The 15,184-nt window shown below is 36.8% G+C and overlaps 1 protein-coding gene across 2 annotated transcripts in view; it reads left to right on the top strand.

The window, feature by feature from the left end:
- Window positions 1-300: 300 nt before the first annotated feature.
- Window positions 301-15,184, top strand: part of sli (slit guidance ligand) — a 217,713-nt gene continuing 202,829 nt past the window's right edge. For both annotated transcript variants that reach the window (XM_069128244.1, XM_069128243.1), the window contains exon 1: window positions 301-807. The gene's annotated coding sequence lies outside the window, so the exon portion shown is untranslated. The remainder of the gene's footprint in view (window positions 808-15,184) is intronic.

Raw genomic sequence — 15,184 nt, 5'->3', positions numbered from 1 at the left:
AGTGCCTCTTTTTAATACTCCTGAATAGAGGTGAATATGAATTTTTTCTCTCGCGCATATAACGAAAGCACGATAAAAAATCGCGGTCTCAATTGTTCCCCGGTTATTCCAGCAACAAATAACAATTACTAGCAACAGCTATTTACCAGCGATAGACGAGCACGCACGTCGAAAATGCGCGGTTGCAAACACACACGCACATACACACACAAACATCGACGATTAACATGCGCCGCGTGAAAATCGATGCGCAGGTTCTAATGTTTTCAAGCAACACGAGCCGAAACCTGGATCCGTACGGTTTATCCGTGCCTATCAGCAGGCCATTTCTCGCGCGGACGAGTGGTTCGTTAAAGCAATTTACAAGCTCGTTTGTAAACAAGCCGCGGTGCCAGTTTGTTCGCGCCTACGTGTCGGCCATCGACGCGTTCGCTTTATAGACGCGAATTAATGTCGAATTCTCTACTCGTTGTGAAGAGTCGCGTTGCAGACGTGTGTTATCCACGTGTACCGACACGTGGATAACGGAAAGTTAACTAATTCTACTGTGGAAGGTCGGTGGAAGTCGGTTCAGAATAGTTAACACATTTATACAGTAGCTGAAAAAGATTTCTCGAATATGACGACGTAATTTGTTTGAGTTTTTTGTTTTGTGTTGTGTGGTCGGTGTTATGTTGACTGTCGATATGTAGTATGTCACGCAGACGTCAAACGAGGGTTAAGGAACATTATCATGGCGAATAAAATGGATTAGTGATGATAACTGCGAGTTAAGAGCGAAGAAGGAGAATTGTAATGGAGATAAAGGTAAGTTACTTTTAATATTGTACAGAAAATAGGTTTAATAACCTAAATAGTGGACTTAAGATAAAAAATAATTAACTATTTGATTCGCTTTGTGCAGGAAATTAATTAAGTACTAAATTGAGAATTTTTGTTCATTTATGTTACAAAGATCTATTTTTGTTATTATAAATGTGAAAATATGTAAAATATTACAAGTAATGTATATAAATATAAAAGACAAGACACACATTATTTAGGTTCAGATTGTTTAACAATATTCTTTGATATTTGCACTTTGTTGATTATCTTTTTATATGCAAAAATTTGAACGAAGTAATCGAAAATATTTAATACATATGATGGTACACATGTATAATATATCTGCATATATGACGTGAAATGTGAATGAAAATAGTCAATGTATTGAAAATATGAAATGTATTGGTACAAATAAGATATTTATAATAGTTAATGGTATATGAAAAGTTCTGATTTTAATAAATTTCACTTCCCTGACTAAAAGTGTGTACTTTTAATGTGTAGTGATAGCCAATATCTTTGAAGTATTTTTATTTGAAATATCAATCAATATTTTCGAAATATTTGTATTTAAAATGTCAGTCAATATTTTTACGGATGTTTTTTTGAAATATTCAATAAGTTGGTAAAAATACATAAGTGATCGTATAATAATCATATTTTATACTACTACGAAGAACTGATATATAATATTTAAAGCTCCAGTTCCTTAAATAACAAGATACGTTTTAACACGTTCTAATTTCTTAAATAACCAGATATGTTCTCATAATAGTAATATCTACCAGTCAAAATTCTTGATTTAGCAGATTCTAAAATAATTTGATCTTATTCATACTATCATTCATACTATATTAATATCTCCCTAATTCCTTTCTTCCTCGTTTGAAGGACTTCCTCGTTTATTTCTTGTCGTTCAATTTTTATTTCTATTACTGTTTAAATGCGTTTCATGATCTGATCTGTATTATTTTATATTATTTATATATCGTATTTACTTCTAGTTAAATGTATAATTAATCCTCCGTTTTTTTATGAAACTTCAATTATGGTCTAGACATTTAAAGTTTAAAGTTTATCATTTAGCTTCGATCTTCTGTTTGAATCTTTCTAATATTCGAACACGTTCAAACAATCTTCGTACTAACGAAATTCTTTTCAAACTTTCAAAACATTTACACTTGGTCCCTCTTTCCAACAAACAATAGCCTCGATCCGCACGACATGTTGAAACAGTTTACTCTGCTAGAGCTTGTCTGTCGTGCTGGACATTCGTCAGTGGTCAGCGTCTCCCCTTTTATCGAGATCGGCTTCGATACTTCATACTTGCTTCGATAATCACGTACCAACCGCGTGACTGGAACAATTACCGACAGCAGCGAGTCGTAAGAGAGAAAATGGGCTGGCCGTTCTTCGCTCGCGCGTCAGTTTTGTTCGCACGAAATTGGATTTGTCCGGAATGTAAATTGAGAACCGGACCGTAGAGTTCGACGTTCATCCCCTGAACTATGGAAAAATTTACGGAGGAAGGAGCCTCTATTAATTCTTCTATTCTTTCGCCCCGTTGTCGTTCTTGCTTCGTCTTTTTTCTCCCTTTTTTTTATTCTTTCTTTTTTCTATTCGTTCGTTTATTTCTCCGTTTTAATTCCTTCGTTGTCGAGGCCGGCTTCATCGACGTCGTTGTTTTTGTTTTACGCTCGCCTCGGAGCTTTGTGTACCGTTTTTGTCTAATTGTCGCGTTAAAGTCTCGGAATTAAAGAACCGAGGTATTCGCGCGTCTTTGCTTGGTCTGTTGATGAAAATATAATTTCTAGAACGTTGTTTGGAATTTTAATGAAAACCTGCAGTTCGAAGTGATTCGCTTTAATACTCGAGAAATTGTCATTGTTAAGAGAGAAAAGAGTAATAATATTTCTTCCGATTATTTTACAAGAGAGGGGAAGTTTTGCGAAATGTCCGATTGTCACGCGGGAGTAACATTTCTACAAAATCTTAATACTCTTAGGAATGCTCCATATTTATGGGATAATATATGAAAATAACTACTGCAGAGCTGAAAGATAGGTATTAAAAATACTCAATTGTACTAACTTCATGTCATAGATTTTTTTAAACGATTAAAAAGTTAAATTAAAAAAATTTTAAGATTTTCAGAAAGAAGTCATCGTCAAAACTTAAATGTTATGGTTATAGCACATTCCAATCTGTTACGGCTCTCAGAGAAAAATATATATTAGGTTGTCCGAAAAGTTTCCTTCGTTTTATAAGAAAATAATAGACACACAATGTTTTTTGTTTTATATTAGTTTATTGAATTATGCACGAACGTAATAATAGAAATGGAACGAAACGGATCATAGCTAATTCAATAAAACGATATAAAACAGAAATTGTTGTTCATCTATCATCACCTTATGAAACGAAACTTTTCGGACAACCTAATAAAATTCGGAACAAATTATTCCAGGACTCCTCAACAAATATAAATATTCTCCATTAACAACACTAAAAATTACAATCTCAATTAACCGTGCATCTTGCACACACCATGTTTAACGAAACAGAAATGTTGACTGCTGTGACAAATGTCACGAACCCATTCGCCCATCGAGATATCGTCTCGATTTTGATCGTCGTTGGCGAATAAAATTCTGGCTGCGAGACGATGGTGGCTCTCGAAGTTTTCAGACGGATTCGTATGATGGAACAAGTGGCTCGAGCGCATATGTATATCGGTCTCGACACAAGAAACGTAACGTTATCGGGAATACGTACGCCACAAGGTTTACATTCGCCCGTAAGCCGCACGGTGACGTGCAGCGAAACATAAAACACCATCGTCGATGGCTGCCGGTAACGGTAAAAGAGGTCTGTGTTATATAGAAACGCGACGCGTGTAAAATGATAATTCGAAATGGCACCGTGACAATTTCTCCACTTGCAGTGTCCACGTAATCGGTGCTCTGGGAAGATCGCGAAGAAACAACTTGATGGTATCGTAAATTGTAGACCACTTTCCCGTACAGATAACAATATCGACAATTGTGATTGGATATCGTGCTCTTTTACAAGCTTCTCGAATATGCTTTGCGTATTGTTAAATTCTAAATGGATCTAGGACCATTTCGTAATATAATTTAATATTTGTAATATATTAATCTTCCAATATTATTTTGAAGTATTTCATCATTCACTTACGAATTTTATATATTTTTGGAACAAAGGGTGTATTCATTTTCGAAATGTAATATCGTTCACTTGAAAAAAGAATGTTCACCAAAACGGTTCAAGTTTTGCTTTACCGCAAGGTAATAATATACAACAAATAATGTACATATCGCGAGACGTTTTATCTTACGGAATATTTGCCAGCTTGTAGCTACATTTACAATCCGATATCCACTAACAGAATTTCAAATAGGAAATTTCACTTTGTAGTGAGCTAATTGACATGAATTATCCAGAACACGTTAATCTAGTTCACTCACATACAGCCTACGTAAAGTAGAACTGTTATAAACTACTAGTTTTATGCATCATAATTGTCTTTTTCCTCTATTTTCTTTTTTTTTCTTTTTTATAAAATTTCTACTCTTTTTAAAGACATGGTCAAGTTCTCTTTGAAGATACACATTCAAAACACGTAAACTCTATAAAAGTAGAAGTTAATTTAATTATAGATGAAACGTAAATAAAATTTCACAGTTTTGATACATGTATCGCGTATCAACCATTAAAGCTACATACAAGTCGGAACCAGATTAAAACTTTTGAAACTCTAATTTGTAAGTACATTTGAAAGCTTGACTCGGTGAAGCTGGATGCATATTGATCCTAGTTCTACTTAATGTAGATTTAATCCAGATATCGTTTACAATTGACATTAATATGAATCATGCAGCCATAAAATCCGAAACCAACATTTAACTCAAAATCTAACTAAGTCCAAGTTCGATCTAATCTAAATTCTGGAAACATAGTCGCGTAGTTTGCTAACTTGTCCAAACTCTAATTCAAATAATATAGATACATATGTAGATTGTAGGTATACAGCCGAGAATTTGGAATCACTTTATCAGTTGTACTTGTACTAAATCTTTTGCTTATTCTCTTATTAATTAGAAATCGGCTCTATAGATATCCATAATTTGTTTAATTCAAATAAAATTGTTGGAATTATTTTCTCAATTCTGTACTGGATCTCCTGCTAATGTTTAATTAATAATAACAATGGTAAAATTTATATTAAAAAATATTTAGAATGAAGCATTTCTAATAACAGTAATCTTCTTTATCTCGACAGATCTTTCAAGAAAAAATTTTCTAACCTAACCCGAAACCTTTTCTAACCTAACCTTGATTCGAGTTTTCTCTAAATTGTGAAATTCTGTAAAATTCATAGTGATCTCACACTTTTTTTCAATAGTGTAACTAACATCTATTGAGAGTAAATCTTCATTATTCTATCACAAAATGGAACGTGAAAGATCCCAAACTCGAACTGTAACCTCGTTTCAAAATTAAAAAAGAAGAATATCAGTTTCTATTTTCGTAAAGCCGATCAACAATTACTCCCACGAGGAACGAAAAAATCGACGCTCTTTCAGAGAGAAACACCGACGTTCGGATGAAACGCGAGCAAAAAGAAGAATCGACAGCTCCGATTCTACGAAGAAGAGGAGTAGCCCAGAGAAAGGCTAATCGGATTTCGTTCGATTTATAAGAAGTATTCGCGCATCCTGTCGGTCAGAGGAAATGCTCGCGATAGGAAAACCGTGAAATCTTACTTTCCATTCGGTAGATTGCCTCCGGAGACCGTCGATATTTTCAACCGGTTTTCAAATCTCCTCGGTGCAAGAACAAACGCCGATATTTTTGTCAGGGCCGATGTTATAGAAACCTTTTGGAGCTTTTGAGGCCACGGTCCGATTAATTAATAATTAAGAGTCTCTGCCACGGAACCAGGAACGTACGTTTCGTTAAAAACGTTGACGAACCGCGATGTACTTGTCAACGAGGCAACGCAGTTGCTTCGTTCCATTGACTATTAACCCTCCAAACTTTATTACCCGGCACAAAGAATATAGCGTAGGATTACTCCTTTTTATCTCAGTTTTTACTGTTCCTTATTCTCTTGTTACTCTTTGTTGAAGTTGGTTATCGACTTTTCTGTTGATTTCTTATTTTGAAGGTATCGAACTTTGATCTGAATCGTGTCACTCGCAATGCTATTTTCACTCTAAAGTTGTTGTACCAAACGATAAAGCAATTATTCTTTCTAAACGGTCAGCGAGAAAATATATTAACGAGAAGAAAATTGTCAAAATCGTTGAAAATTCTGAATCTTACAATACCTAACATAATTTTCGTTTAAAAATCATTATGCCAAACCACGACTCCATTATTCTTCCCAAACGAACCCCAAAAGAAGAATATTCAAAAAAGATTGGTCGAGATAGAGCAAATTATCGTGGCACATTTCCTCCGGAGCAGCGCATTATGCGTTCCGGCCGCGAAGTCGAGGGGTTCGCTTCATTAGCCGGAAGAAAGGGTCGTGGGACCGCGTAAAAAAATCGCAAATGAATGCGGGTCCGTGGCGAAAAATTCCTCGCGGCAGGTTTCGTGCTTAACACGCTAATTCGTGAATGTGGGTCGGCACTGTCGAAAGGGCCACTGAGGAATGGGGGTCGAGTGTCGAATGCATCAGCGTCTGCAACGTGAAAGAAAGTCCAAGCGTCGTGCAACGGCGCCTGGCCTTCGCGAATTTCCGTAATTACCGTATGAAAGTCGCGGATTATCGGGGTCGACTCAAGAGGTCGACTCGTGTTCTAGAGTATACACTATACACTATGGAAAGAGTCGAGTGTATCGCGTGACCACGATGATCCGTGTCCTCCCCCTGTGGCTTAAATAATTCAACGATCTTGATCTATAGGATGGAATAGCCGAGCTACTCGTCCACGTTGGCTCGAGGCTCTCGTTTGTCGTGGCTGGCTGACCGACTGCCAACCATGTTTCTTTACGAAGGGGCTGGAAAAGGGAAACTTATCGAGGGTGAAGAAAAAATTGGTTCGAACGAAGTGGTGAATGTTTAAAGTGATTTCGGAGTGAGTCGAGACGGTGACTGGTACGATGATCGATGTAACTCGCTGGTTAAGCTTCTCAACGGTTAGCGAAGATAGTGTAGCTATTCATTCGCTGTCGTTAGAGTCTATTGATTAAGCGGAAATTTTAAAAACTTTCTAAAGTATCGATCAGCGACTTGCAATGGCGAGATTATGAAGAGTAGACTGATTTATTTCTTACTAAAGGCTCCACGAAATGGTTAAAAAATATTCCGAAGTTTGTTCAATTTGTAAATAGTCATGTTCATTGTCAACTTAATATTTGGAGGCTATTGACAACGTAAGAATTTGGCAGATTTCGACAACGCGTTAGTTAACGAGCTACAATAGTAAGATTTTGAAGAATGTGGTAGGTTATTGAATAACGTTCAACTGTTTCTAAAAGACGTGTGTTCATTAATATTCTAATCATCGTTAAGGTTGATTAACAAGACGAAGATTTTGTATCTTAGAATAATTGATAAGACGAGATTGAAATACTAATTAGTACCGCATAAGATAATTAGAGAGCTGAAACTTCAGAATGTTAATTAGGATATTAATTAACGCTTGACATGCGAGAATAAATCAGCATGGCGCGAAATTCAAACGTTAATTAATACCTTAATTAATATTATAACTGTTTTATACGGTCGCCTCCGAGTTAAAAGTTGTTTCCTTTAATTAACGTCCTAATTAATATTTTGGCAACGTGGTGATTCTATCAACCGAAAGTTATAAACGTTATTAGCATACGAAATTAGTCCGTATCACGAAACCGATATAAATTCAAAATCAATATTATAATTAATTCCTTAAACAGATTGAACGATTCGAATATCACTAAATGCTTCGAATCACTTCGAAAAGAACTAAACAGCCTGTTGGATCTTTCCCGGCCATAAACATCATAATAACATCAACGATCAGTTGTGCACTCATATCGGTATACAGAATAAACAGTCGAAACATTACGCATTTAATACCTGAACGATTACGCTAATCGGTAGAGCAATCACGTTGACTACTACTTACAAATGCATTAATCATTCGGACCAGTGTCCACGTCGCGTTCTTTCGAACATCAATAAATACATTGATCGTGCATTAATGAATACATCGGTGGCTGGTGCCGTTTATTACAAGCGTCGCTTAATTTTGTACCTTTCCATCTATCGTCTCACGTAATAATCGTCGCTGTGAAACCTCGCATTATCGTGAGGGCAAATAAAAATTAGCACACCTCCATCGAGATCACGTGTTCTCAAGCTCTAAAGAATATTAGCGCCCTGCCCGTTGCGAAACATCGCGCGATAATTATCGTGGATTAGTAACAATATCCTGAAAGGTCAGAACTAGCCCCAGGAATACGTTTCCTAGGGATCAGATTAAACTTTCGAACAATATTTCTTCGGAGCGTGCTACCCTGTCTCTTTCTTTTTCTTTTTCTTTTCCTCCCTTTCCCTGTCGTAAAGCGTGCAAGGGAACATTTAAATTTTTTTACTGCAATTCTCGGTGCAGCGACAGCGCCACCGAGTTACTGCGTGTCCAGATGCTGACCAGGGGGGTCGGGGACCATAAATCACCGGTTGATTTCCACGGCGACGACGCGACGCGATCCGTGCCTTGCCGGATGAATATACATAAAAGTGCCCCGGCGTACGTGTTTCGCGAGATGATTTTATCGAGCCGCGGGACCGGGGACATTAATTTCCATTGCAGCGCATTACACAGATCATAAAACTACGAGGCACACGTTCAGACGAGTATCTAGAATGAAGATCGTTCTGTCGATAATCGTGCCTGGCCCGTCCTCCCTTTTTCTTTACTTCTCTTAAGAGCAGATCAATTGAGCTTTTTAATGGCGTTCGATGAGGTTTTATGAGCAGTGTGGATATTCATTAATGTTAAAGAGTTTCAAGTTGAGCATTGTGTTTTTGAGATAGTAATACGATGGGTTATCAGTTATAATTAAATACGAGCTGGGTTATAGATTTAGATTTATTAACCATAGTATTTATACTATTTACTAAAGATTGGTCTCTAACGAAGTCTTAATTCGATCTCCAACGTGTCACGTCACCGTATTGATGCGACACCTAACACAATAAACTTATCCAAACTATCTCGTGTGAAAGGGACTTAACGGAACAAGGGGGCCACGCTTCGTTCCCCATGTGCGAGCGGGCCTTCATTTTCAGCGGCGAGAGAGAGAGTCGCTATCTTTTCGATGGATCTAATTAAGTCCTGTCTTTTGAACGTAAGCTGATACGCGATAAGTGATACGCGCATTAAGATTGCGCCCGTCTCCATTGTGCCAGCTGTATTTTTCTCATCAGATCGCTATCGGGGTTGGACGTACAAGATGCTCGCGTGGCTCGATCAAGACTGAAATTAAAATCCTTTCACGGTGCACGACTGTACGAGCAGCATTTACATCCCGTGATATTTCAATTCGCAAATTCGTTATCTATGTCTGAGATAATTCGTTGAAGCTTGTTTCGGACGAGTTATTTCGCGGCATCAATGATGGTGAATTCTTACTGTTTATGCATATTAACTGCTTTTATATGTATAGAGATAATGTTTTGTTTAATGTGATCATTTAAGATAAAAGTGTTTAACAAATGATGTACAAAATTGATATTTAATAAATAGTATAAATATAGTGACTATTAAATGTATATTTTACTCTATTTGATCATGATTTTGTTATTGTTGTAACTGTTGGATCTGAAAGTGGACATTTTATTACAATTACAGTTTGTTTGATATAATCTGGACTTACATTTTAACTTACAAAATTCTTTTCGCAGTAGATGTAAAAATATATAGTAGTGTACAATAGAATAAATATTTCATATTTCTCAAACTTCATTATCAAACAAATTATTGAATCTAAATGAAAGACAGGTAATGACTAGCGAAGTATTAAACAAATTTTTGAAATTACTTTTTATAACAATGCTATATACTATAATACAATATTCTATATGTACCATTATAATGTAATAATGTACAAAAATAGAATCCAATAATATAAATCAACCAAAAAAATTTGCAAATCAAACCATGCATTAACACAGCACCGGTCGTTAGTATTAATATTAGCTTTTAGAAACGTTGCAAATTTTTCAAACCAATCGAATGCATTACTTATTAATTGACTATCGCGTGATTGAAGATATTTCAATATTTGGTATTCCACTGGCTACTATTATAGTAAAACGCTTCGTGGAGGAATGTTCCGTCCAACACAGGCCTTAATATCTTAGAACCACAAAGAAAGGATTGGAGAGGTTTCTCGACGAGAACGTTTAGCGCATCTCGTTAATGAAGTCCTGCCAGACTTCGAAGAAACTTGCAGCTCGGCTCGGTGGTTCCTTCCGGTGCAGTTGCCCGCGTACTTTCCGAAATGACTTGCGATCGATCAAAACGGCCCCGATGTTTCTTCCCGGAAATATTAATTTATCGCGGCCGTGCACTTTGCGGGATTAGAAAGTGGCGTCTCACGGTGTTCCAACCTTAATTTCGTCACGATCTCGGGTCATTAAGAGGCAGCAAGGCGTCTTCTTTTGCATTGCAGCCACGCAAATTACGACCAAGAAGTGACGTTCCAAAAAATAAACGGCGACCAATAAAAAGACGACCGGGCCATATATTAAATAGCGTTTATGGATATTCCGCGAAATAGCTGCTGCTTAATTTTAATTAACGACCAAACTTTACTCGAAAATTATATTTCTTCGTTAAACGACCTGGTTCGCATTTAACGTGAATGTTGGCTCATTTATAACAGATTTTTATAATATTTTTTTTAGTTTTGTGGCAACCACTTTTCATAGTAATTAAATAACCTGTATTTTTTTTATTGTGCACGACTGATCTAAAATTATGTGCAAATATCGTGATGTTACTCTATTTCATTTTTAACCAGTAAAGTTTTAAATCCACACGAATATGAAGGAGTATTGAAATGCATCAAGCATTATTAAATACATATATGGATATCATTTTTTAAGTATTACGTATTCGCATCTTGGGTCTTAAGTCTTTTCTGTGCATTTATTAAAAATCTGTCTTACTTATCACAAGTCATTCGAGCAACATATACGAATGTTTTTCCTGTGAATTATGGACCAAAGTATTGTTTTCTCTGTATTTCGTATTTTTATTATAACTTTTTAATAGAGCTTCAGATGGATTATATAACATCCTTTGCTCGATTATACTAATATAACTACGAAGTTTGGCTGTTAAGCCCTGGAAAACCTTGTATAATTGTATGTAGCAAAGTTAGTCCACTGTTATCATTTCCTGTCTAAACGAATAATACAAACGAACGTTATTTCGTAAACAGCCGACGACAGTTCACGATTTTTTTTATGACGTATCACGATCCTCGCTACGTCGACATCGAATCGGCAAATAGATTTATATCAGATGAATCTACTTCGAATTGTTCGGATTTATTCCGTAAGGATACCTCTTGATTCTCGTATGCGTCTTTCGTTAGCATTTTTAGAACCGCCCGTGTGCGGAATGGTACCATCGAATCGCGATTCCATTTCAATTTTACCGTCGCTGCAATTTATCGCAGCTACTTTGTAAACTCGTAGAATTTCCATCTGCTCGGAACGCTCGTTTGAGAAGACGGAGGAAAGAAAAAAGGAGCATGCCGATATTCTGCGGCATTTTATAATGTATATTTAAATGAAATAAAGTGGAGGGATACCCGAAGGTATTTCGTATGAAGATAAAATTTCATTTTCCTCGACACTCTTGGACTTGAATTATGCTGATGCAGTACTACGGAGTAGAAACATTAAATTAGTCACGTTCCTTGATTATTCCGGAGTGTTTAATCGCGCTGTGACAAAATAGCCTCACATTTATAAGTACTCTGTGGAATAATAGACATTTAGGTTAACTCTACGTTTTCTTGGCTGTATTATCGCGCTAATACTTCCACACCGAATGACATTTACGTGTTTGTACATTTGTTTTTAAAGCCAACAGTGGAATCAAAATTCTCTTCAATTAGCTTAGACAGTCACTTTATTTTACGGTGTAACTGTTGTTAGACGTTTTACGTTGTTTAGACGTTTGTCCACAGTTGAAAATAAAAAAAAAGAAAATATGGCTGATTTGAAATTTTCTTAGAACGAAATTGTTCTTATTTTTCAGTATAATCTTCCATGATATTAATACGCTTAGATTAACGGCAATTCAAAATATTATTACCAAACTCTAGTTTGTCAAATATTTATCAACGATTTTCTGTATTTGGTTTCAATTTCCTGGAAGAAATTTTCCTTTTCAATAAGGAATTTGCTAAGAGAAGAAAGATAAATTTATTGAGATAATTTCTTAATTCTTAAAGTACTTCCGAAGCGATGCTAAATTGGTACGATCGTTACTAACTATCGAATATGATTATCAATTTTCCACAAATTAAAATTGTTATCCGCATTTCATTTCGGGAACTCTTCAAATGATTCGTATTACGTGAAGAAATTACCCAAATCAGTCTAGAAAAAAAAAAAGAAAAAGAATTAGAAAGGGACCATTATAAAAGGTGAGAGAGGAACGGCTGTTAATGATAACGAAACTAGATGGAAAGCTTTGCAACGAGCTTGAACTCAAAGCCTGTGGAGCTCGACGAATTCACCAATAATCGCCTCGCTACTCGTAAAACGTCCCAATACGCGTCGACGGTGAACGCTGCAACAAAGGAACAATGCTCCAGACGAGCGACAATATTCGATAATAAGGGAGCAGATATCATTCTTCAGTCGGTGCATTCGAGAGTCGAAGAATCGATGCGGCGTCTGGAACGATACAAAAGGGTTGGGTATTCGACGAGTTTCTCTAGCGTTCGTCGACGTATTATTCCGTCGACGACTCCCTGTAACACACTTCACGAAATATCCATTTGTCGTGGCCCGCCGGTCGGAGTATTACTTTTATTCGGGCGTTATTGATAAACGATAAAATCTAGTCGGAAGTGGCCTGCCCATAAATCCCGCGCCACTTCCGTTCGACGGACCGCCTCGCGACGAATAAATCACTCGCAATTTTTTTTTCGTCCCGTTCTTCCTTTTTTTCCCCATCCGTTTTTTTTCTCTCATCCCTTTTTCAGCGTGCACGACGGCGGTGAAAGCCCCGTTCCATGGGTAACCGTAATTCGAGCATCGGCGAATTAAGGAGACGACTCGTTGAAATTATGATGGCGACGTGATTTACGCGCGGACGATTTTCATCGCGACGATGTTGCGTCCTCGGGAAAGTCTGAACGGTCCGCACGGAAATATTGGGGAATTATTTATCGTAGCTGTCTACTTGCTGGAATATTACTTCGTGTAGTTTGTTGCATCGTCGAGTTTAAAGGAGATGTTTGTCAATTTGATGGCTGGTACCGCAGTATATCGACTTTTTGCTCAAAATTCGATGGTTCGAGGCAAACGAATGGAATTGAGGGTGAAACAAGTTGATTTCTTTACTTGGTGAAATTTTTACGTAAATAAAGAAACATAAAAGCTTAGAATGCACTTATCGTGTTTCTAATTCCGACATATAGGTATTTTTACTTTTCGAACCTTTCTCTATTAACATTGTAATTTCTTTAATACGAACACCACGAGAAAAAATATAATAACTAAATTTTTTCTATCTTCTGACTATTACGTTACTTAATAGCTAAAAAAGAGAATAATTGAACAATACACGCCTCAAGAATATTCAACACTGCGCTACTAAAAAGTACAATTGAAAAAATATAGAAACGACCTACGATTCGTCACTGTCAATCCATTTGCATTGCTACTTGCATAGTAAATTATCGTAAAGAAGCTTGTAAAAAAATGGGAACCGAAATTGATCCAAAAAAATCTTGCAATAACGATATTCGTTATTCCATAATCAATTGCGATCGTCCCAAGAAATTTTTTCTCATTGAATCGATCCATCATATATGGAAGTAGTCATCCGTGGTTACAGGCTGATATAGAGCATTCAGAGCTATCTCTTCATAAGAAAAATCGGAAACAGTCTCGTAGGCAGAAGCAGCGCGGAATGTAGAACGGTTCCCATTGGTTGCACCCTCTTTCTCCCTTGTATCACGTCGCGACGCTGGTACCCCGCTCACAGAATGCTGCCACGCTGAATTACTTATGGCGTTCCACATTCTGAAACCCGTAAGTACATAGCCGTATTTCGAATGGAAATGTAACTACACGCATGCCCGACGTGCCATCCCCCTTTTCTTCTTCCTGTTTCTTTTTCTCCCTTACGCCTCGACTTCTCTACCCTTCGGCTACTTCGGATGTTTCTGCTGAATTCTTTTTTCTCGCATCTTCGAGAACGCTTCCCTTTCATCTGAAAACCGGCTGCGTCCTAGAACTCTCTCGCGAAGAATTCAAATTATATTTTGTCGTAAAACGCGTCGACGGAAGTAGGCTCGTCGAGCTGGATACAGGGTGACAGTGAAGTTGCAAGGAAGTCTCGAGGATGAATCTTGACTCGGCAAAGAAATTCTAGACGCGTTGCCAGCCTGCCAAAATTGGTAAATTGTACGTTGAAGGGGGGTGATTTTAATGAGAAACGAGTGGATATGAATTTGTATGAAAGGTGCGTGAATATTAGGCGTATGAATATCATCGCGTGAGGTGAGAGAGAATTTGAGTGATAATTTTCTAAGATATCGAGTTACGAGATTAGGAGGTTGAATTTTGGTAGTACCTACCTATCAAATGTGATAGGAAATTTTAATATAATTGGATTTTGGTGGTAGGATAGGATAGCGTTATTTGAGTCGGCTAAACTTCGATGTCTTGAAATTCAATCTTCAATTTTACACATAGTAATTGAACTTGTTGTGAATATCGTGAGATGTTATATATCAGTTTTAAATATAATAACAAGAGAATGAGAAAATATCGTATACTCTAGATCCACCAAGAAAAATGAGAAAATGGTCTTATGGTAGGTTTGTTTGAATCAACCAGGAAGTACATATTTAGTATGCTGGGAATCGTAGGTGTGAGAAAGTTTTAAAAATATTAGTTATTCGTGTTTTACACGCGATCTGTAAAAGTGTTATTCTCCTAATTCAATAGCCAATCAAATTATTCTTGTTTTTGCTGGTATTAAATATCGAGATTATCGAACATTGGCATCATCGATTTTTTGAAATATTGTGATACTAAATTTTTATGCTACAGAACTTTCGATGACATCCAATTGTGACGCTATTA

This window comes from Bombus flavifrons, chromosome 15 (assembly GCF_040668555.2).
Source record: "Bombus flavifrons isolate JBK064 chromosome 15, iyBomFlav1_principal, whole genome shotgun sequence".
NCBI classification, from domain to species: Eukaryota; Metazoa; Arthropoda; class Insecta; order Hymenoptera; family Apidae; genus Bombus; species Bombus flavifrons.
This window is presented reverse-complemented; position numbering and strand designations above follow the sequence as displayed.